Genomic DNA, 22,629 nt, shown 5'->3' on the forward strand with positions numbered 1-22,629 from the left:
TCAGAATGCAGTAAAACTATTAAATAAAGCTCATTAATAAAATTCAGTAAAACAATAACTGGGAATAAATATGTTCTCCCTGGTAAAGATAGGAAGTCTAAAATCAGTGTATTATTCGTTCTTTGGTTATTCCGTTTTAAAACCAAATCAAAATAATAAATAAACATTGTATCACTGATTTAAATCCAAAACAGAAATACAGTAAAATCAAAAAACCAAACAATCAGCTTTTTTTCTGTTTTAAATTAAATCTTGTTTTGTTTGTGATATTTGGATATTTACAGGAAAACTATGGACGAGAGCTTCATGTTTTAATCTCACCTCACAGACTTTAAAAAAGAGCAACACTCGTCACATGACTGATAAAACATGCACTTGATATGTGATGAAAGGAACCATAGATGGTGTAATGAATCTACTCGTTTCTTGTGATCAACTTCCGAGTGTTGACGACTGCCGTTAGTGGTATTTATAACGTGTAAAATAAACATTTTTACTGCCCTCAGAAAAGCTGTAATTGTTTTTGCAAAGGCGTCAAACGGTAGAAGTTCTAACATCTATTGTTCCTCACATTGGATAGTGAGTCAGCAGTTTATCTGGATACTATTTGGACCGTAACACTGTTTGGTAAAGTTGGCAGATATTCACACATTCAGACTTCCAGTGTCAATAACTCTTTAACCAAACATCATCGACACACACATTACGCCTCTTTACCATCGATACATCATTTTACCAAACACAGCAGCGTAAAAGTCCGCCCCCATCTGTGGGTCCCTCTGTGTGGTGAGATTAAAACATGAAGCTCTCGTCATAGTTTTCCCTTAAATATCCAAATATTATTCTGTATTTCTCTTTTGGTTTTAAATCAGTAAAACAAAATAACTACACTGTTTATTTGTTATTTTGATTTGGTTTAAAACGTAATAACCAAAAAGCGAAGGGTACACGGATTGACTAACAGCTGGTAAAATGATAAACGTGGTCATAATACAGCCTGTGTGTGTAGTACAGGGTCACACGGTTTGTCTATCAAATGTTTGTGGATTTTTCCTGGTTTTAGTTTTAGTGTCACCTGACAGCGGAATAGCACAACTGTGTAGTTTCTGGGAAAAGTTCATCAGTCTGTGACGTAGCATCACGTTCATGTTCCACACGACAGAGAAGACGACGACGATGATGGTCCATGAAAAAGAAGAAGACGACGATGACAAGCGTCTCAAAGAGAAACCTCACAGTTGTGTCTCCGTGGGAACCAGAACATATTGTTTTTGACGTGTGTGTATTTATGTAAACAATGGATCTGAGATGAGTTTTCTATGCATTTGTTTCCACTCGTTTCTTTTCTTCTTCTTGGACAGATTTACCTCATCCTCTCTCCTCATGTAGCACTTCCTCTTCTTCTTCTTCCTCTTCCTCTTCCTCGTAGACCTCTGGTTTCTGCCGTCCTAGCAGTGAATGCACTAAGTGTAGTGAAGAGTGGAGAGGAGCTTTGTATTCTGTCTGTGTTCAGGTTTGGAGAAAAGTTTGAATAAAAAGTCAGAGACACAAAGTGTTTGTGTCAGTGTTGGAAACACAGAGTGGACTCATTGATTTACAGCTGGGCACGCCCCCCCCCTCCAACGACAGCCAATGAAAACATCACAAATACTAAATTTCCTCCACGTCATCATCTGTCATGTTGACAGCTGTGTGTTTTACAGTGGTGTTTTTGGTAAGTTTTTTGTATATTCTGACTGTTTTATTTTGTAATTTATCCTCTTATTTTGTAATTTATGCAGTTTTATTTTGGACTTTATGCTTTTTTTTAAACGTCACGTTTTAGTGTGAGTGTGTTTCCTGCAGCGTGTGAACACGTGTAGCACGAACGAAGGAGGGGGAGGGGCTTCGCTAACGAGGCCTGGGTTCATTAACGTGTTTGCTAAATTACGCTGATTGCTGCAGACGCTACGGGGGGCGGTGCTCAAATTTAATCACGTCTGATTGGACGACGGCGAGATCAACAAGTGAGACTTTAGACACAAACATTGTGCGACTGTGGGAGAAAAACTTCAGATTAATGTTTATGCTGAGAATGTAATCAGGAATATTTGCCATTAAACATGATTAATTATACATAATCACATCCATACGAGCGATAAGTTTTAAAGAGAAGTTTTAAAGTTGGATCCAGACGAAGAACTTAATCAATTATCACGATTAATTCCATTGTTTTGTTCGTATGAAGAAAAGTATCAACTTTGATACACGATTATGAATCCAAAATTTTACAATTTTTAGTAAATAATCATGATTAATCATAAGTTCTCAAGTGATTGATTCGCATTGATCAGGTTTAGTGCAAAAAAACTTTTAAACTGAAGTTTTAAAGTTGGATTTAGGCTTAGAATTCAATCTTAAAGTATTTACTGCGATTATTTGCTAATAGTTGTGTTGTTTGAAGCAGTAATGAAAACTTTGAGTTTTAAAGTTTTAACCCTAACCTGAGAACAATTTCACAATTTCCTCTGATTAATGGTGACTTTGGCATTGTTTGGACTAAAATAGTCCTGTAATTTATGCTCTTTTATCTATTTTTTAATTTATTCTCTTTTAGTTGGTTATTGATTATCTTTTATTTTGTAATTTATTTTCTTTCATTTTGTAATTTATTCTCATTCATTTTGTAATTTATGCTTTTTATTTAGTAATTTTTTTTCATTTAGTAACATTCTTTTTTATTTTGTAATTTATGTTCTTTTATTTTATAATTTATTCTTTTTGATTTAGTAACTTATTCTCTTTTATTTTGTAATTGATTTTCATTCATCTTGTTATTTATTCTCTTTAATCTTATAGTTTAGGCTTTTTTATTTTGTAATTCATGCTACTTTATCTTGTAATTTATGCTCTTTTATTTTGTAATTTTCTCTTATTTTGTAATATCAGTTTGTATCAATGAAAAACGAGGAGTTCAAAGGAAACAGGAGTGTCGGCTGTCAGGAGTTTATTTTTTTAAAAAAAGATATAAACGCTTGTAAATGTCAGTGATTCACGTTGTTTGTGGCAGGCTCCGCCCCCTCGTCACCGTGTCCTTTATGAGCGCCTGTTAACGGATCGGCTTTGTCGTACGTGTGAGGATGGGAATCGTAAAACGATGTAAAAACAGACCAAAAGGCAAAGAAAGAAGTGAAGAAGAAAACGTGCCACCTCCAACTTTCTCTGGAAGTTCCCGTAAGGAGCCCGAGGCCGCCGCCTCAGACTGGCTGATGATTGGCCGACGGTGTGATTTATAGACGCCGTGACGGGCTAATGACGGGCTGTGGCGGCACTGAGCGACTGGTAGAGCCGGTCGAGCTGCTCGTCCATCAGCTCCGTAACTGAATCAACACCCTGAGGCGACTCGCCGCTGCTGGGCGTGTTTCTATATTTCCCCCACCGCCGCCGCCGCCTGGACGCTGCGTTCCCATTGGCTGAGATGAGGCCTTGTTTATCCGCCACACAGAGAGAGCTCTAATTAAGTGAAATGACGACTGCTGAGAACAATGATTGAGATAATTACACTTAATGACGGAGGCCACCGTTGAAGCATCGGTCCTGCGTCGCTCGGTCGACGGCGAGGCTTCACATTAGCGCACACGCTACAATTATCCTAACTGACTTCCTGAGGTTAGAGCGTTTAAGTCTAATCATAAGAATAAGTGAATGTGCTCAGGATTAAACACACGCTTCAAACACTTCACTGCACAAGTCTGTCATAAACAAACCAAACTCTTTACTTCTAAAATAAGTTTAAAAAAACAAGGTGAGCGGTTTGTTGGTTTCAAAGATTAGAAAAACTGAACCATAGCTAAAAAATAAATACATATTCATGATGCCCTCTAGTGGTAATATTATTTAATACATGAGCAATGAAGAAAACATGATGAAAAAGTTTGTCATAATGACTCCAGTCACTTCATAATGCTTTCTCTTTCTAATCCACCCTCCAACCCTTAGCTTAGCATATAGCGCTGTTACATGCAATGCTAACTCAAACAAGTGGGATTCATTGCTACGTGCTAAGCTAACCAAACATGTGGGACTTATTAATACGTAATAATAATAACAATGCAGAGTTTTAGCGCTCTATCATAGACACTCAAAACACTTTACATACTTAAGGGATTATTCTTCCACTCCACACTTAATGGTGGTAAGCTACTATTGTAGCCACAGTTGCCCTGGGGCAGACTGACAGAAGTGAGGCTGCCATAGTGCACCATCGGCCCCTCTGACCACCACCAACACTCACTCACACGCTACATTCATGCTAGGCAATGTGGGTGAAGTGCCTTGCCCAAGGACACAATGACAGATACCACTGCAGCGACTGCCACCCCACTGTGGCACTAGGAATTCTCAGTGGTCTCCATCCAAATACTAACCAGGCCCAGACATGCTTAGCTTCAGAGATCTAACGAGATCGGGCAATGACGGGCTGGTATGGCCACGTGCTAAGCTAACCAAACGTGCGACTCATTGCTATGTGCTAAGCTAATCTAACATGTGGGACTGTTAGCTAGGTGCTAAGGATGTTTGGTTAGCTTAGCATGTAGCGACCAGTCCAAGATGTTTGTTTAGCTTAGCATGTAGAAAACAGTCCAATATGTTTGGTTTGCTGAACACATAGCAAACAATCACACATGTTTGGTTAGGTTAGCATGTAGGAATGAGTGCCATGTGCTCATTCCTAGCTGTTTGCTAGGTGTTGAGCTAACCAAATATGTTGGACAATTTCAGGGGTGGCCAATCCTGGACCTCAAGAGCCACTATTCATCATGTTTTTAGATGTTTTCCTCTTCCAACACACCTGATTCAAATGATTAACTCATCATCAAGCTCTGCAGAATCCTGATAACGATCCTGGTCATTTCAATCACGTGTGTTGGAAGAGGAAAACATCTAAAACATGCTGGTAAGTGGCTCTTGAGGACCAGGATTGGCCACCCCTGGACTATTTGCTACGTGCTAAGCTAACCAAACATGTGGGACTATTTGCTACGTGCTAAGCTAACCAAACATGTGGGACTATTTGCTACGTGCTAAGCTAACCAAACATGTGGGACTCATTGCTATGTGCTAAGCTAACTTAACATGTGGGACTATTCGCTTGATGCTAAGCTAACCAAACATATAGGACTGTTTGCTTCGTGCTAAGCTAACAAAACATGTGGGACTCATTGCTAACCAAACAAGTGAGACTGTTTGCTACATGCTAAGCTAACCAAACATATAGGACTGTTTGCTACGTGCTAAGCTAACAAAACATATAGGACTATTTGCTACATGCTAACCTAACCAAACATGTCAGTAACTATCATTTTGTTTTGTTGGTGATGAAAACACTTATTTTTCAGCAACAGTTTAACAACAGTGTTTTTCAAACATGGGGCCATGGTCCAACACAGGGCCGCGCTGCCTTCATGACAGGTCCTTTTCTCACCACATGGTCAGGGATTTTTTGATTGATTGATTTCTTTATTTTTTTCTATGATGTAAATGATAACTTAAAAAAAGTTTAAAACTAAAATAAAATTTTAAAAGTTTTCTTCTTAAAACTGTCATTTCGTCACAGAAAGTGAATACAATCAAACAGAAACATCTTTATGACATATGACTGTATCAATAACATAATTTCATCAATTTAATTATTAAGGAATATACTTTTAGGTGAAAAATTCTTATTTTAATCTTTAAAATAAAGAAGTAATCTTTTTCCTGTGACACTCTGCAGAGAGCTGCTGTGTGAGCATGAAATCATTGAGAAAGTCTTTTTCCTTGTGGTGGACATGCTCAGACGCTGCTGAGTCTGAATAAGTGTTTTAACACTGAGCGGTCAGAGTGTTAGCTAACCTGTGCCGACGGGAACTGTAGCTAAAACATGCTAAACAATCATAAATGTGTCATCGCAGGGTGTGCAGTTGATTTGAAGCCTGTGAGAGTGAAAGTCATCGAGGCTCCCGAGGGCGAAAAAGAAATCTCTCGACATGACGGGGCAGCTTCCCTCTGCCAACACGCAGGCCCAACGGCACTGCGGCGCCGACGCCGTGGAAAGACGCCCGTCGGTCCGCCTCCCACATTAATCTTAGTGACGCACACAAAGGGAGTTTTCTAATCATTTACAGGAAGTATTCCCAACACCCCCGACTGTTACAGTCAGTGATAATATCCAGACGTATGAGTATAGATCAGTTCCTGTCCTTCGCCACAGACGTACGACCGACAGTGTTGGTCATTCATCGCTTCGTAGAACATTGAGGTGGAAATGGTACTCTTGCATTGGTCAGGAATATCGCCATGGTTACAGAACAAACATACTGAATCCAAGCGTTTCCTCTGACATCGTACGACTAAAATCATTGTCTGCACAGATACGTTGTACATCGTTTGGATGAATGATTCCGGTTCCGATTCCTAATGATTCCAGTTCTTTTAAGAGCCATGGTTCAAACAAGTTTCCATGTTTTAAATGAGCTGCTAACCAGATCTGGATCAAACTGTCTGAACATCGCCATTTATTTTAATCCTATGAACTTTTTACTTTTTATGAACTCTACAAGGAATTTCTCACAGAGCTGTTTTCAACTAGTTTATAAACTTGAACTTGAATATAAATATTATACGTTTTCTTTTCACAAGAGCTATTTATTTATTTTAGAAAACACATAAAAACACATTTCCCCATTCTGAGTGTTTGATGCTGCAGGTACTTAAACATGTTCCTGTGTTCCCACTGACGTACTCACCTGGCGCACAATATTAAACATACAATAAGGAACAACTGGTAGAACCTAGTTTAGATTAGCAACAGGAGAAAATCACAAACAGTTCCACTGCACACTGTTCATTGGTTATTAATAGTAACAATATGGGGGGGGGGGCTTTCGGTTCCGAGCAACGAAGAGCAAACTGGGCCGTAGCATGGCAGGGGGCGGTGCCCGGACAGCCCCTGGACGTTGGTGAATCCCGCACGAACGTGGTCAGCGCGAGTCCGTAGTGATCCTCTGACCCTCTGAGCGGACCACGTGATGCGTCGCCAGGGGAGGCCCGGGCTGCGGCCGAAGTTTTTTGCGGGAGAGGGTGAGACGCGGACCCCCCAGAGGGAACGGGGCGTTCCTTTACCCCTTGGACCGCCAAGTTACGCGGTAACACAAACACTTCCGGTCGATTCTTTTTTGTTGGTGTTTGGTGGCTTCTTCTTCCGTTCGGCGGACTGGGTATCAAAAGTGGTAATTGAAATTTTTAAATTTTAAACGATTCCGGGAGAATCGTAATGTTTAGTCCCGGTGTCACGGTCTGAGTTTACCTCGTACTGAGATTGATTATGAGCACGCACACTACCGAAAAATTAATTTATGCTAGTTTCGTTGTGATTTTTGCTACTTCCGCCGTCCTGAGTGAGTGACAATCTCAGTCAACAACTTGAGTAAAGTAATAGATGGTCATGCAGCAATGTCAATACAAACAGGAATAGTTTATTCTCCAAAAAAACATGATTATACTAAAACTCAATACGTAAAAGAATAATTTATTTTCCAAAAAAACATGATTATAATATACATTGCAATAAATGAAACAGTTAAACAGTTGACCTAATGCAACTTTACAATAATAAGCTGTTGTATTCATATAAATTAGCAATGTGATCATGACAATCATATTTTTTTTTTTTATCATTGGTCGGTTTTTTATCGATGGTCGACTGATTGCGCATTGGCAATTCCAGCACGGGTACATCTCAGTACGTAGCAGTCACGTACTGAGATTGTGAAATAATCTCAGTACGGAGGTAAACTCAGACCGTGACACAGAGACCAATCAATGCTCAATGCCCAACCCTAGATATGAACAGTGACTACTGTAACATTGTTTATACAGGTCACACACACACGCACACACACACACACACACACACACACACACACACACACACACAATGAGCTCCAGCTCTGCTCGTTAGCACACCTGAGTCGTTAAGCTACTAATTAAAAGACAAATCCTGCAAAGTTCTACATTCACACCCACGGTGTTAGCAAATATCGATCCAGGTAGCGTCATGCTAATTAGCGTCAGGCAGGAGGAAAGAAGGGAAAACAATGGGACAACGAACGCCCGGACGAGTTGTGTGCAGCGCGTTCAGCGGGAAGTCGTTAGAGGAGATCTATTCTCAGAGGAACTACGTGTTACAAAGGGTATCCTGCAGCTTCAGAGGTGAATATGGTGTAAATAAAGTTTGATTCCATTGAAGTCGGCGGGGTGCTAATAACTTCAGAGACAAAAGGAAAATTGAAATATTGCAACAATTAGCAGGTTTTATAGGAGTGAGCATGTCACACTGTCTTAGTGGAGTGCTTATATTTAACTCTAATAAAAGCCTAAAACGGAGTCTGAGGAATTGCAATTAGGTAACGAGTAGAGGTGTCGGAGGAGGAAAGTGCAGCTGTCACACGCTGGGAGACGATTTACATTTGGTTCATGTTTGTAACAAAAAAAAAAAAATCATGCAGAAACATTGCATACAATGACGCATAAACAGGAAAACACAAAAGCTCCTCCCACTGAAAACATCTCAGTGTCTCCTGAAGTAGTTCCATCAACATCATCATGAATCACTGAAGCCTTTATGACATCACAGACCTAACAGGTATAAACAGCACAACTAGCGTAGACCACTATAACACAGTATAACTTAGCATGTAGCTACCATGTTATGTTAGCTTAGCATGTAGCAACCAGTCCCACATGTTCATGTAAGCTTAGCATGTACCTACAGTCCCACATGTTTTGGTTAGCTTAACACGTAGCCAAAAAGTCCCACATGTTGATGTTAGCTTAGCATATGGTTGAAGGGCCTTACTCAAGGACACAAGGACAGATACCACTGCAGTGACTGTCCCCTACTGGGGCCCCTGGAATTCTCAGTGGCCTCCATCCACTACTAACCAGACCCAGACCTGCTTAGCCAATCACAGGCTGGGATGGACACATCATAATATGCAGAGATTCGTCCTGTAATGGCTGAATGTTGTCTGTGAATGTTTGACCAACGACCATCCGACCAGATATTATGAATAGATGAAAAAGTTTTGGTCTCCCAGGGACCCTGAACGCATCTCAGGGAACACATTAATTTTAAAGAGCGTAACTCCGCTAATATTTGCTCTATCTGAGAAATTTGACCAGATAATTCTTCTCAAACGTGACGATTCATTAAAGATGCCGCTATGTTTTGACGAAATCGTCACACATGAGGAAAAGAGAAAGAGGAGCCAAGTCCAAGAGTAAGAGATCAAGAGACTAAATAGATTATGGATTTAATTGAAAAGGTTATTTATTGATGTGTATTTTTAATGATTATTTAATGTCCTGTAAGCTTTGAGTTTTTTTATTATAGTTTTAATTTCTAGGAGGTGAAGTTTCTCATTGTTTCAATGATTTAGAGATTTTAAGAAGGTTTATATGAGATATTTCAAGGACAGATTGTTAAAATGCATTTTGAAGGTGATTGATTAGAGTCACCAATGATTTCATATTGCTTTTAAAGTCTTTGTTATTTTATTTATTTTAAACCTTATTTATCTACGATATTGTTTTTTGCCATTACAATGTAGAGGTCGAGGTCGACCTTAGTGTCCTTTTTTAGGAAATGAAAATATGGTCAGATATGACACATGATGATCAGCAGAGAGGAAAAGGTATTTCTACTCAGTCATTGAGATGTATGCCATAAAGAAGAAGGACGTGACTGTGCTTCAGCTCCAAACCAACCGTGCAGCCATATTTGTGTAATCCCGGCTTGTAACAACACGGCAGCAGAGTTTTGAATCGCTCCCGGCCCGTCCACGACTCTCAGTGTTCTCTGTCCAAACGCAGCGAGGGAAATCAAGCTGCTAATTTGCAGGACTCTGCGTCCTTCCCCGGCGTTAAGCATGCATGGCTGCCGCCGAACAAGCAGAGCGGAGGAGGGGGCGGCGAGGAAAAGGGCTCACTGTCACTGTTTGAAAAGACGGAGCCGGATAACGAGGGCTCCTCTTAACCCGCCTGCACTCTTTAAACAAATTAGCACAGCTAATGTCTTTCTAGTGGCTGAGAAACCTCAGGGTGTCGTCCCACGTGTTCACCGCCACCACCAGGAGGGTTTCAAGCCTCTGCATCCACATCAACAATGGGACTGAGCGCTAATGGAGGCTAATGTGGGATATTTACACCTTTCATGCAAATCCAGCCACAAAGAAGCTGAAATGTAAAATGTTAGCGCGCTGTTTATAAAGCTTCTGCAGAGACATGCAGGGCTGTGTTGTAAATGTCCCACTAGCGTACTATACACTGCAAACTCATAGAGTATATACTGTTTACTATATACAGTATTATGAGCGTTCCCACTGAAGTAGACTTCCAAGTTTCCCAAGATGCATCTGGAACCTCCAGCGTTAAAAACCTTGTTCACACTGAGGCTAAATATCTCTGTTGATTCTCCACCTTTACTTTGAAAGTTCTGAAAACATTTGAAGTAAGAAAGTGACCAAGTAGAATATCAACATGTGCTCATTTAATCCATAAAACTCACGTAGACACATTTCATTTACACATTTCACACATTTTCAGAGACCCTCCATTGTGCTACTGACTAAACTTCCTGTTAAACTTTAAAATAAGAGCCCAATTTATAACAGCATTAAAAACGAATGGAAGATGAGAAGAAATACTTTTATTTTGAAAAGGGAATGTGATCGCTTCCAATGCGCCATGGGACGATTATGACTAGTGTAACTTAGTTTGAGTAATGCATAGTCTGAAATTTCAAACACAGCCCAAAAGCATAAAAAATAACATAAAAATACACAAAGACAGAAAAATAACAAACAAACAAGAAAAATATACAAAATCACTCAGAAAACACACAAAACAACAGAAAAATACACAAAAATATGGAGAAATAACACAAAAGCGAAGCAAAAATACTTAAGGACAGAAAAATACACAAAATGACTTTGAATATCAACATGTGCTCATTTGATCCATAAAACTCACGCATACACGTTTCAAAGAATTTGGTAGACCCTCCATTGTGCTACTGACAAAACTCCCTGTTAACTTCAAAATAAGAGCCCTATTTACAAAAGAGTTAAAAAAAAACTAATGGAAGACAAGAAGAAATGCTTTTATTTTGAAAAGGGGATGTTTGATTATTAGCTTGAAGCCGGCCCCAGAACCATTTTACATTCAGCTCGCAATGCATCGTGGGACAGTTGAGTATGCCCACCGTACATACTTCAAAAATGTCCCCATATAGTATACATCCTGGTATTTCTCCTGTACTCAATCTTTTCATACTATCTACTGTGAACGCACTACATACTTACAGACTGAAAATGTGTGAAAATGTGTGAAATTTGTCTACGTGAGTTTTATGGATGAAATGAGCACATGTTGATATTCTACTTGGTCACTTTCTCACTTCAAATGTTTTCAGAACTTTCAAAGTAAAGGTGGAGAATCAACAGAGATATTTATCCTCAATGTGAACAAGGTTTTTAACGCTGTAGGTTCCAGATCCATCTTAGGAAACTTGGAAGTTTACTTCAGTGGGAACGCTCAGCATACTCATCATACTATATTATATAGTAGACCAGACATGGGCAACTGGCGGGCCGGGGGCCACATGAGGCCCTTGCTTTCAATTTGAGCGGCCCCCAAAATAAATGCACAAAAACAAAATTACATCAAAAAACATACAAAATTACAGAAACATACACAGGACAACATAAATACACGAAATGACACCAAAAACACACAAAACGTCAACAAAACAAAAAACAACACAAGGTTAAAGAAAAATGACAAAACGACAACAAAAACAAAGAAAACTAACACACTAAAATGTCTCAAAAATTACAAAATGACAACAAAAAATACACAAATTGACTTTTAACACACAAAACATCAAAAACAAAAACAGCAACAAAACAAAATCACAACATAAAATTAGAAAAACAATTACAAATTACAAAACAACAAAAACACAGAAAACAAATACACAAAAAATGTCTACAAAATTACAACACAAATACACAAATTGGCTCATGATGCTGCGTTCACACCGAATGCGTCTTCTGCGGCACCGGGCGTGTCTGCCGCACGAAACATTCCGCAGGCTTCGCAGGATCAAAAAATGTCTCAATTTGCTTCATATGCATGTTCAAAGCGAAGCCCCGCCCACCAGCGACACATCCAACTCGGTGAGTTTCACTGCCTGCTGAAGCGAGGAGCTGTGCTCCTTTTTCTCCTCTCATAAACATAAACCACCAGTGAAAAAAACAGTGTGATTAGCGGCTAATGCTATGCTAGCTCAGTGCTACAGAGACAACTTTTACCTGCTACTACCACCTCCTCACTGATTCTCCTCCACACCTAATCCTTCCTAGTCTGGTCCTGGTTATAAAGGCAGTCATACAGCTCCAGGTGGTCACACACAGCTTCTACTCCATGACCGTGTCGACGGCCTGACGTCATCGTCAACAAAGACTCTGATTGGCTTTCGACATGCAAAACAGTTGCAAGAGTTCAATATTTTCAACTCTTGCTAATGTGCGGATATGTGTAAATTTGGGAGCGCGTTCGCACGACCAACGCTCTTGATGCGCGGATCGGACTGCACCGCCACACAGGCAAGGTTTTACGTCTGGGTTCCGTCTGTCCGTTGACTTTGTATGTAATCTGGTCGCACGAACATTTTGAGAAGGTGTCCACGTAGCACAACACACAAAAACAAACAAAATGAGAAGAAAACACGCAGAAAGATTTCATTAACAAACAAGACAACAACAGTCAGCGCAAAATGAAAGAGAAATACAGAAAATGACCAAAAACACATGAAATAACCCAAACATTGTTCTTTCCTTAATTTCCAGAATGGTGTTTATAATAAATACTGACATGGATGTTGATCATGTGACCCTCAGATCAGATTTTTTGGGGCCTCGTTGTCAAGTTGTGACATCTGAAGACACACAGTCACAGTGTGAGTCTAGTGGATCAGATCATGGTTTCATCCATTCCAGCTTCTCCATGTTGGACAATCAACGGTAGAAGAAGTCTGCCACTTTAAACACTAAAAGTGATCAAATGTGCAGAAACGTGAGCGAGGAGGTGCGTGTGCTGCTCGTTGCGAGCTGCTTCTCACCTGTCGCACAGCTGAAGGTGTGAGATCCGCCGCCTCAGGTGCAGAGACCTTCTCCGCTCGCTCACATTCACAACCTGGAGAGAAGAAGATGGAGGAACTTCACACTCCACCTGAGACAAAAACTGTGTGTTTCTCACGCTTTGTTCAGCTTTCCTGCAATAATTAAACGGCTTCACTTTATAGGAAACGCAGAAGAAGAAGAAGAAGAAGAAGAAGAAGAAGAAGAAGAAGAAGAAGAAGAACGAAATATACAGTCACGTGTGGATAAAAAGAGATAAAATATGGAGCTACAGATATTCAGATTTGGATTTGAAGAGATAAAGATATAGAAATATAGATAAAGATATTTCATCTCATTTCATTTATTCATTCATTTGAGCAGCATCTTACAAACTTATTTTACGTATTAAAACAAAAACAATTGTGCTGAAAAGGAGCAGGAAGAAGCTGAAAGAACTTATAAAACCAATCTCTCATCTCTAATGCATCTAAATCATGACTTGACAAACTTTCAGCTTTTACTCATGCAAACAAATCATGCATGAATCTATGCTTGTGCATTTTTAACAATCGTTTATAGTCGTACAATCAAAGGAAATATTAAGATATAGATTGAAATACAGAGGTATATAGATACAGTATAAAGATAGGGGTACTCAAGGGTGGACTGGCGTATGGGGACAACGGGGATTTCCTTGGTGGGCTGGTGGGTCGGACCATGAGAAAGAAAAAAATAAAGGGGGATAAACATACCTGTCAAGTATCCCGTTATGGCTGGAAAACTCCCGTATTTTACCACTTTTCCCACCATCGTCCTCTATTAGTATTTTGCATAAATATCCCGTATTTTAATGTAATAATAATTAAAAGATGCCTTACTAAACTGAACGCTGTCACAATGCGAGAACTGCCTCCTGAAATGGCCTGAGTGGCAATTCCCATGAGATTATATTATATTACATTACATTACATTACATTAGATTACATTAGATTAGATTATATTATATTATATTATATTATATTATATTATATTATATTATATTATATTATATTATATTATATTATATTAGATTAGATTAGATTAGATTGTATTAAAATAGATTATATTATATTATATTATATTATATTAGATTAGATTAGATTATATTAAAATAGATTATATTATATTATATTATATTATATTATATTATATTATATTAGATTAGATTAGATTAGATTAGATTAGATTAGTGCCGACAGCAGAAACAAACCCAGAAACAACTCAGAACAGAGATGATAATGAAGACGTTACAGTGAAAAAAACAAAAAACTGGTGTAAATACGTTGTAAAATATAACATAGAGTTTATCTTCATAAAGACCATCAGGATGTGACACAGTTTCACGTTCTGTTAGATTAATAACTGATTATAACGTCTCAGAAGGAACCACGTAAGTCACCATGAAAAATCATCCAATCACAAGCTCCATAAATATACACTGTTTATAAAGTGTTAAATAATGTAAAGTTTGTAATAAATGTGTCTAATAAGTCATTAGTGAATACCAGAGAACCACATGAGTGAGCATGAGAAATTATAATAAAATAAAATATTAAATTAAATAAACACGTGCTTCATATACACATTTATGTTTTTATTTAGGCTGTTTTATAATTTAGGAATTAGGGCTGGGCGATATATCGAGATTCAAGATGGATCAAGTTTTCTATTTTGCCGATATAAAAAACTACAATATCGCATATATCAATATGTATCGTATTTTGTATAAAAATACTTGTTTTAGGAGTCGCTGCTTTTACTTGTTAGAACAACATGTAAAGCTCAGTTAGAACTCACTCACACGTGCTGTCCCTTACAGGTGAAAAAGCCAAAAGTTGCACATATTGTCCATCTGTTTGTTAATAATGTGCAGCATTTTGCATGGTTCGACTTTATTTCAAATAAATGATGATTATTGTCATACAATAACAAATGTTTTTTTATCTATAACAGCAAATATCATGATTAATAAGTACACAGCTTTTTAATTTTTATGAATCATTTTTTTTACAGAATGCTAACGTCTAAATCATAATACATTCCACTATAGTCACACAATACTGTCTGGATGAGCCTGATGTGCTCTCTAGTTAACATAGTAAAAGGAACCTCTAGAACAATGCACTATATTTATAACCCCCTCGACCACACCCACACATTAACCATTCTACACAGATATAGATATAGATATATAAATATACCTACTTTAGTGTAGAGATATCCACTTCAGTAAAAGAGGGAGATGTTTACAGGTTGTATGATTTCCTATTTACGCTTCTACTATCCAATCACATTACAAAGCTAAACAATAAGACCTAATGACTATGTAAATATGGTCTTACAAAAAAACATTTATTTACTATAGGCTACTTAAGGGTTAAAGTTAATAATTACTATATGATTATGGCCCAAAGCAACATCAAATGTAGTTTTTTTTATTAAGGGACATGAAACTGGTGTCACTGACTGGTTAGACCCCCACACCGCTCATGAAGTGGGCCGATAGATAGATATGTAAATACATAGATCAATAGATAGATAGATAGATAGATAGATAGATAGATAGATATGTAAATACATAGATCAATAGATAGATAGATAGATAGATAGATAGATAGATAGATAGATAGATAGATAGATAGATAGATAGATAGATAGATAGATATGTAAATACATAGATAGATAAATATGTAAATACATAGATAGATAGATAGATAGATAGATAGATAGATAGATAGATAGATAGATAGATAGATAGATAGATAGATAGATATGTAAATACATAGATAGATAAATATGTAAATACATAGATCAATAGATAGATAGATAGATAGATATGTAAATAGATAGATAGATAGATAGATAGATAGATAGATAGATAGATAGATAGATAGATATGTAAATACATAGATAGATAAATATGTAAATACATAGATAGATAGATAGATATTTAAATAGATAGATAGATATGTAAATACATAGATAGATAGATAGATAGATAGATAGATAGATAGATAGATAGATAGATAGATAGATAGATAGATAGATAGATAGATATGTAAATACATAGATAGATAGATAGATAGATAGATAGATAGATAGATAGATAGATAGATAGATAGATAGATAGATAGATAGATAGAGTGTTCTCTCTGGGCTCAGAATCTAAATTGGCTCCTCACACACCTTCCCCTTCTTCCCCACGTCTCATTTAAAAAGTGAGAAATTATAATTATCTGAATTATGCTTTTAATGATGCGTTAATTAGAGTCATGGAGTGAGATTAGCCCATGAATTATTACTTGTGAAATCCTTCCAGATTGGTTGGAGCGGGGAGAAGGAGGGAGAGGAGCGCTAGCTGATTAGCGAACCAATACATAACAGAACAGATTGCGGTGCATATGCTTCCCATTACAACTTTTAAACCAACGCTTGAAACTCACACTGACTGTTCTGCTGGCACTGGGCTGAGTCGCTCGTGTTTCCTTCAGTGACTCTCAGTGCAATTCTCACCAATGTGAACTATTAATAAACTGTGTTGGGAGGAAGCTGATTGTTGTTCTCTCAGCTTTCAGCGCCTGCTAGCTGAGCCGCACCAAGAGAGGGCGAGAGCCAGACATGGGCTGTGTCCGAATATTCCCTCCTATTTCCTTTACTATTTCCTTTCATATCCACTTTTCCTTAACCCTGTGGATGACGTCACAGGGTTAAGGAAAGGTGTTAGGTGTTATCCTACCAGGCTACGAGGAACAAATGGTAAACTAAAAGAACGTCACAATGAGAACGGTTGCTCACACTCGCCTTCCACGCACTAATCAACATTAATCCAAAATAAGTAGGATTTTATTAAATATGCAAGATATAGGCCTACATAACGTTGTAGACATACACATGTACAGGTGAATGAAATATGTTGAATAAAACAATGTGGCTAGAAATGTCTCCGATCCATATTTCTTGAGTGTCTGTTTTCAGTCATCGTGAGTTTCTGTGAACACTCTGATAAGCTGGTCCCTTTAAATGTTGTTGCCGCAATGAATTGTGGGTCAGCATTATGTGGTCTCCTTTGGTAAAGGATGCATCTGTGTTTCCTAGGCTAAAGGAGGTTATAAAAGAAGCATTGAGCCTCCTTTCCTTAGCATTTAGAGAATCCTTATTATGGCAGCCACTTAAACACTTCCTGTGGTCAAGGAAAATTGGATAGGAAAGGAGATAGGAGGGACTACTTGGACGCACCCATGGAGTGCGAAGTGGGACAGGTTCCCCTTAAGGAAGCATCTGTACGGGACATTGTACGACTTATCAATCAATCAATCAATCAATCAATCAATCAATCAATCAATCAATCAATCTTTATTTGTATAGCGCCAAATCATAACCAATGGTATGTCAAGACACTTTATAGTAGAGCAGTCTTAAGGACGGACTCTTTATTTTATAGATACACACATATGCATATATACGTATATACACATACATATGTATCCCACACCCAACATGAATTCATCATGGCGGCAAGGAAAACCTTCTGTTAAGCAGCAGGAACCTTGTGTGGATCCCATTCCTATGATGAACAGCCATCCACGTTATGCTGTGTTGGGTGTGTGCAGAGGAAAGGGTGGAGACAGAGTTGTTGAGACTCTGTAACTCCACACTGAGGATCCCACGGACCTGCAAGACAAAAGCCAGAAGGAGTACAGGAGCAAACACACAAGGGAAGAAGCAGACATAGAGGGAGTGTTTGAAAGAGGAATGGGACCCTCTCCGGTCCCTCTCTAACCTAAATGACCTCTCTCTTAACGCCCTCTCCAACCTCTCTCCAACCGAGCATGCCAGACCCCCCCACCGGCAGTCTATGCCTATTGCATCTTAACTATGAGCTATGAGCTGGTTCCTAACTAAAAGCTTTATCAAAGAGGAATGTTTTGAGCCTAACCTTAAAGGTAGAGAGGGTGTCTGCCCCCCGAACCGTGGTTGGTAGATGGTTCCAGAGAAGTGGGGCCTGATAACTGAAAGCTCTTACTCCTATACTACTTCTAGAGACAAATGGAACAACGAGTAGTCCAGCATTTTGAGAGCGTAGTGTTCTGGGGGGATTGTATGGCACTACAAGCTCCTTGAGATAGACTGGTGCCTGTCCATTTAGGGCTTTATAAGTGAGAAGAAGAATCTTGAATTCTATTTTATATTTTATGGGAAGCCAATGCAGAGAGGCTAATACAGGAGTAATGTGATCTCTTCTCCTAATTTTAGTCAGTACACGTGCTGCAGCATTTTGAACCAGCTGAAGTGTCTTTAGCGACTTGCTCGGGCAGCCTGCTAAAAGAGAATTACAATAATCCAGTCTAGAGGTAACAAAAGCATGGACTAGCTTTTCGGCCTCGCCCTGAGACAGGATAGATCTGATTTTAGCAATGTTACGGAGATGAAAGAAGGCAGTTCTTGAAGTTTGTTTTATGTGAGAGTTGAAGGATAAATCCTGATCAAATAGAACCCCAAGGTTTCTAACAGTTGTGCTTCGTGCCAGAGTAATGCCATCTAGGGCAGTTAGGCTAGCATAGGTTTCTCTAAGGTGTCGTGGGCCCAGTACAATGACCTCAGTCTTGTCTGAGTTAAGAAGAAGAAAATTTTGGTCCATCCAGGCCCTAATGTCCTTTAGACAGGCCTCAAGTTTAGATAGCTGATTTGTCTCACCTGGCTTCATTGATACATACAGTTGGGTATCATCAGCATAGCAGTGAAAGTTAACAGAGTATTTTCTCATAACATTACCAAGGGGGAGCATATAGATACAGAAGAGGATTGGACCTAGCACAGAGCCCTGAGGAACCCCGTAGCTTACTTTAGTGTACACAGAAGACTTATTATTCACGTGTACAAACTGGTACCTATCAGATAGGTAGGACTTAAACCAGTTTAGGGCAGTCCCTGTGATTCCAAGTAATTCCTCTAATCTCTCTAGTAGAATATAGTGATCTATAGTGTCAAAAGCTGCACTAAGATCTAATAAAACCAGCACTGAGAGTCGTCCTTCATCTGAAGCCCAGAGTAGATCATTAGTTACTTTAACTAAAGCAGTCTCTGTGCTGTGTTGAGCTCTAAAACCTGACTGGAAGTCCTCGAACAGGTTGTTGTTTTGAAGGAAGTCACAGAGCTGAGCCGCCACAACTTTCTCAAGAATCTTTGAAATAAAAGGAAGATTAGATATAGGCCTGTAGTTTGCTAAAGTGCTGGAATCAAGAGTAGGTTTTTTGAGAAGGGGTTTGATTACAGCTACTTTAAAGGACTGTGGCACGTAGCCTATTGATAGGGATATATTTATTGTCTCCAACAAAGATGGGCAGACCAGGGGAACAACTTCTTTAAACAGCTTAGTTGGGATCGGATCTGAAAGGCAGGTCGATGGTTTGGAGGATGAAATAATAGAGTTAAGTTCCTGAAGTCCTATATGTGTGAAACAGTTTAGGTTAGGCCTATTTACATTTAATGGTACAGCAGGCCCAGGTGAAGGCAGGGAGTGGCTAATTTTATCTCTAATCTTATGAATTTTATGGTTAAAAAATGTCATAAAGTCCTCACAGCTGAGGGCTAGAGGAATCATGGGCTCAATAGAGCTCTGACTTTGTGTTAGCCTGGCTACAGTGCTGAAAAGGTACCTCGGATTATTTTTATTTTCTTCAATTAGTGAGGAATAGTATGTAGATCGACTATGTCGTAAGGCTGTCATGTATTTACTATGGCTGTTTTATTGGAGCGCCACATTCTCTCTAATTTACGGGTTGTTTGTTTGAGTGTGTGAGTTTCAGAGCTAAACCACGGAGCTTTCCTCTGACGTTTAATAGTTTTTTCCCTCAATGGGGCAATTGAGTCCAAGGTGGATTTTAGTAGACTAGCAGAGCTATCGACAAGCAGATCCAGTTGAGAGGGGTTATAATTAATATCATAGTTATTTATTGGATGGTGCACTGAGTTTAAGGCAGCAGGAATGGCCTCTTTAAATTTAGCCACAGCACTATTGGACAGATTTCTACTCGTAACTATTTTATTGCACAGTGCGAGATCCTCTAGGATAATGTTAAAAGATATTAAAAAGTGATCTGATAGCAGAGGATTTTCAGGGTAGACTTTTAGTTCATTAATATCAAGGCCATATGTTAGAACAAGATCAAGAGTATGATTTAAACGATGAGTAGCTTCATTAATAGTTTGAAAAAAGCCAACTGAGTCTATTAGGGACATAAAGGCTGAGCTCAGGCTATCACTATCTTTGTCCACATGGATATTAAAATCTCCTACTATCAGTATTTTATCAGAACTGAGGACTAAGTTTGATATAAACTCAGAGAATTCTGATAGAAATTCAGAATAAGGGCCTGGAGGACAGTAAATTATCACAAATAAGGAAATGATCAATACGTCACCACGTCAATCTGCCTCAACGACTTAGGGAACAACAACACTCACAAACCTACACACTACCACATGGCCACGCCCCTTTATCCTTTCACCCTGCCAGGTTTCCGTCACTGGAGCGATGAAGTTCGCAGAAAGCGCAAATTTGTCCAAACGACTCATCACGGGCGATTTAAGCAACTATAGTCGCTGAAGTCGCATTCGGTGTGAACGCACCTTTAGCGTGAATCGTAAGTTCGTATGTGAGTTAGTGTGCGATGTCGACCACAGCCTATGTGTGTTTTTGTTTACATTTTTGTGTGTTATTGATGTCATTTCATTTTGTGGACTTTTTGTTTATTTTTCTGTCATTTAGTGTGTGTGTTTTCTAAAGTCATTTCTATTTGCCTGTTGTTTTAGTTTTTTCATGTACAGTATTTTTATTGTCATTTTGAAGTCATTTTTGTTGTAGTGTGTATTTTTCTGTAATTTTCTTGTGTTTCCTTTAAGTCATTTTGTAGATTTTCCTGTTGTTTTAAATTTGTTCTTGTTTTGTGTGTGGAGTCATTTTGTGTATTTATATTGTACGGTAACTTTGTATCCTTTTTTGGGGTTTTTGTTATCGTGTGTATTTTTCCGTAATTTTGTAATATAATGTAATTGTTTTGATAAGCCATTTTGTATATTTTCCAATTGTTTTAACTTTTTTTTGTTGTTTTGTGCATTTTTGTTGTCATTTTGTCACTTTGAAGTAATTTTTGTTGTTTGACTGTATTTTTCTGTAATTTTGTATATTTTCCTGCTGTTTTCACTTTTTTGTTCTTTTGTGTGTTTTTGGCTTCATTTTGTGTATATTTGTTCTCACTTTTGAGTCATTTTTGTGTATCTTTATTGGTGTGTCTTTTGAAGGCGTTGACTCACCCTCCGTCTGCTCTGGGACGTCCCTTTGCTTCTCTACTGCACCTGCAGCACGCTCAGGTGCAAAGCATTCTGGGAAAGCACTGATAGCACGGCGGCCCTGGCGAGGAGAGGAACGTTAGTGTCTGAGCAGCATTTTAACGTGTTTGCCTTTCTTCTGCTTACCTCGTTCACACCTCCCAGCGCTGAGAGAGGTGTGTTAATTAATTTGGTTCTCCAGAGGAGGAGAACATCTGCTGACATCACTCACACAGCAGCACAATGGACAGACAGACTACAGACAGATACAGACAGACACAGACAGATACAGATAGACTACAGACAGATACTGACAGACTACAGACAGACTACAGACCACCAGCTCAAACAAAGCTCTGACTCCAGTCCAGATCTGATTAAACCAACCCTGAGATGAAATGATGATGAAATCATTCCTTTTCCTTTTCTCTGTTTGGAGGCAGTAAACGTTTGGTTGATCCTTCCAAGCTGAACCTTTTCTCCGTCCGTGTGTGAGTGTGTGTGTGTGTGTGTGTGTGTGTGTGTGTGTTTGGCTGCTGAAGGCCTGGAGCTGCAGATGGCCTCCTCTTCTTCTTCTTCTTCTTCTACACGCCACACGCGTCTGGATCGCGTCCCGTTCGCCAACGAGAGGCTGTGAACACAAAGACGTCCGTCGGCTCAGAACCTGAGACTCTCCACCTGCTCGTATGGTGTCAGTACTTGCATTTGTTTACTTTGGTTGTTGTCATGGTAACGTCACACTGACCTCTGACCCAAACCCCTCTGATTCAGCCAAGCAGGGATAACGAAAAGAAAAGAAAGAAACACAAAAACAAACGGAAGAAAGAGGATGAACCAGTAACGTAGCCCCGCCCCTTTGACCCTGCTCAACAAGTGCAGCTACATGCTAATCTAACCCAAACTTGTGGGGCTAGTCGCTACATGCTAAGCTAACCTAAGCATTTGAGGAAAGTCGCTACCTGCTATGTTTACCGAACATGTGAGGCTAATCTCTATGTGCTAAGCTAACCAAACATGTGAAACTGGTCACGACCTACTAAGCTAATCCAAACATGTA

At 39.0% G+C, this 22,629-nt stretch overlaps 1 long non-coding RNA gene across 1 annotated transcript; it reads right to left on the reverse strand.

Annotated features, from left to right (window-relative positions):
- Positions 1 to 893: 893 nt before the first annotated feature.
- LOC114471311 (uncharacterized) lies at positions 894 to 21,586 on the reverse strand. The gene is made up of 4 exons (XR_003674958.1): positions 21,558 to 21,586; positions 13,205 to 13,278; positions 12,958 to 13,132; positions 894 to 1,503 (listed from the first exon to the last, which is right to left on the reverse strand). It is a non-coding gene; the product is annotated as an uncharacterized LOC114471311 (long non-coding RNA).
- Positions 21,587 to 22,629: the final 1,043 nt, after the last annotated feature.

Source organism: Gouania willdenowi, chromosome 10 (genome assembly GCF_900634775.1).
Source record: "Gouania willdenowi chromosome 10, fGouWil2.1, whole genome shotgun sequence".
NCBI lineage: Eukaryota > Metazoa > Chordata > Actinopteri > Blenniiformes > Gobiesocidae > Gouania > Gouania willdenowi.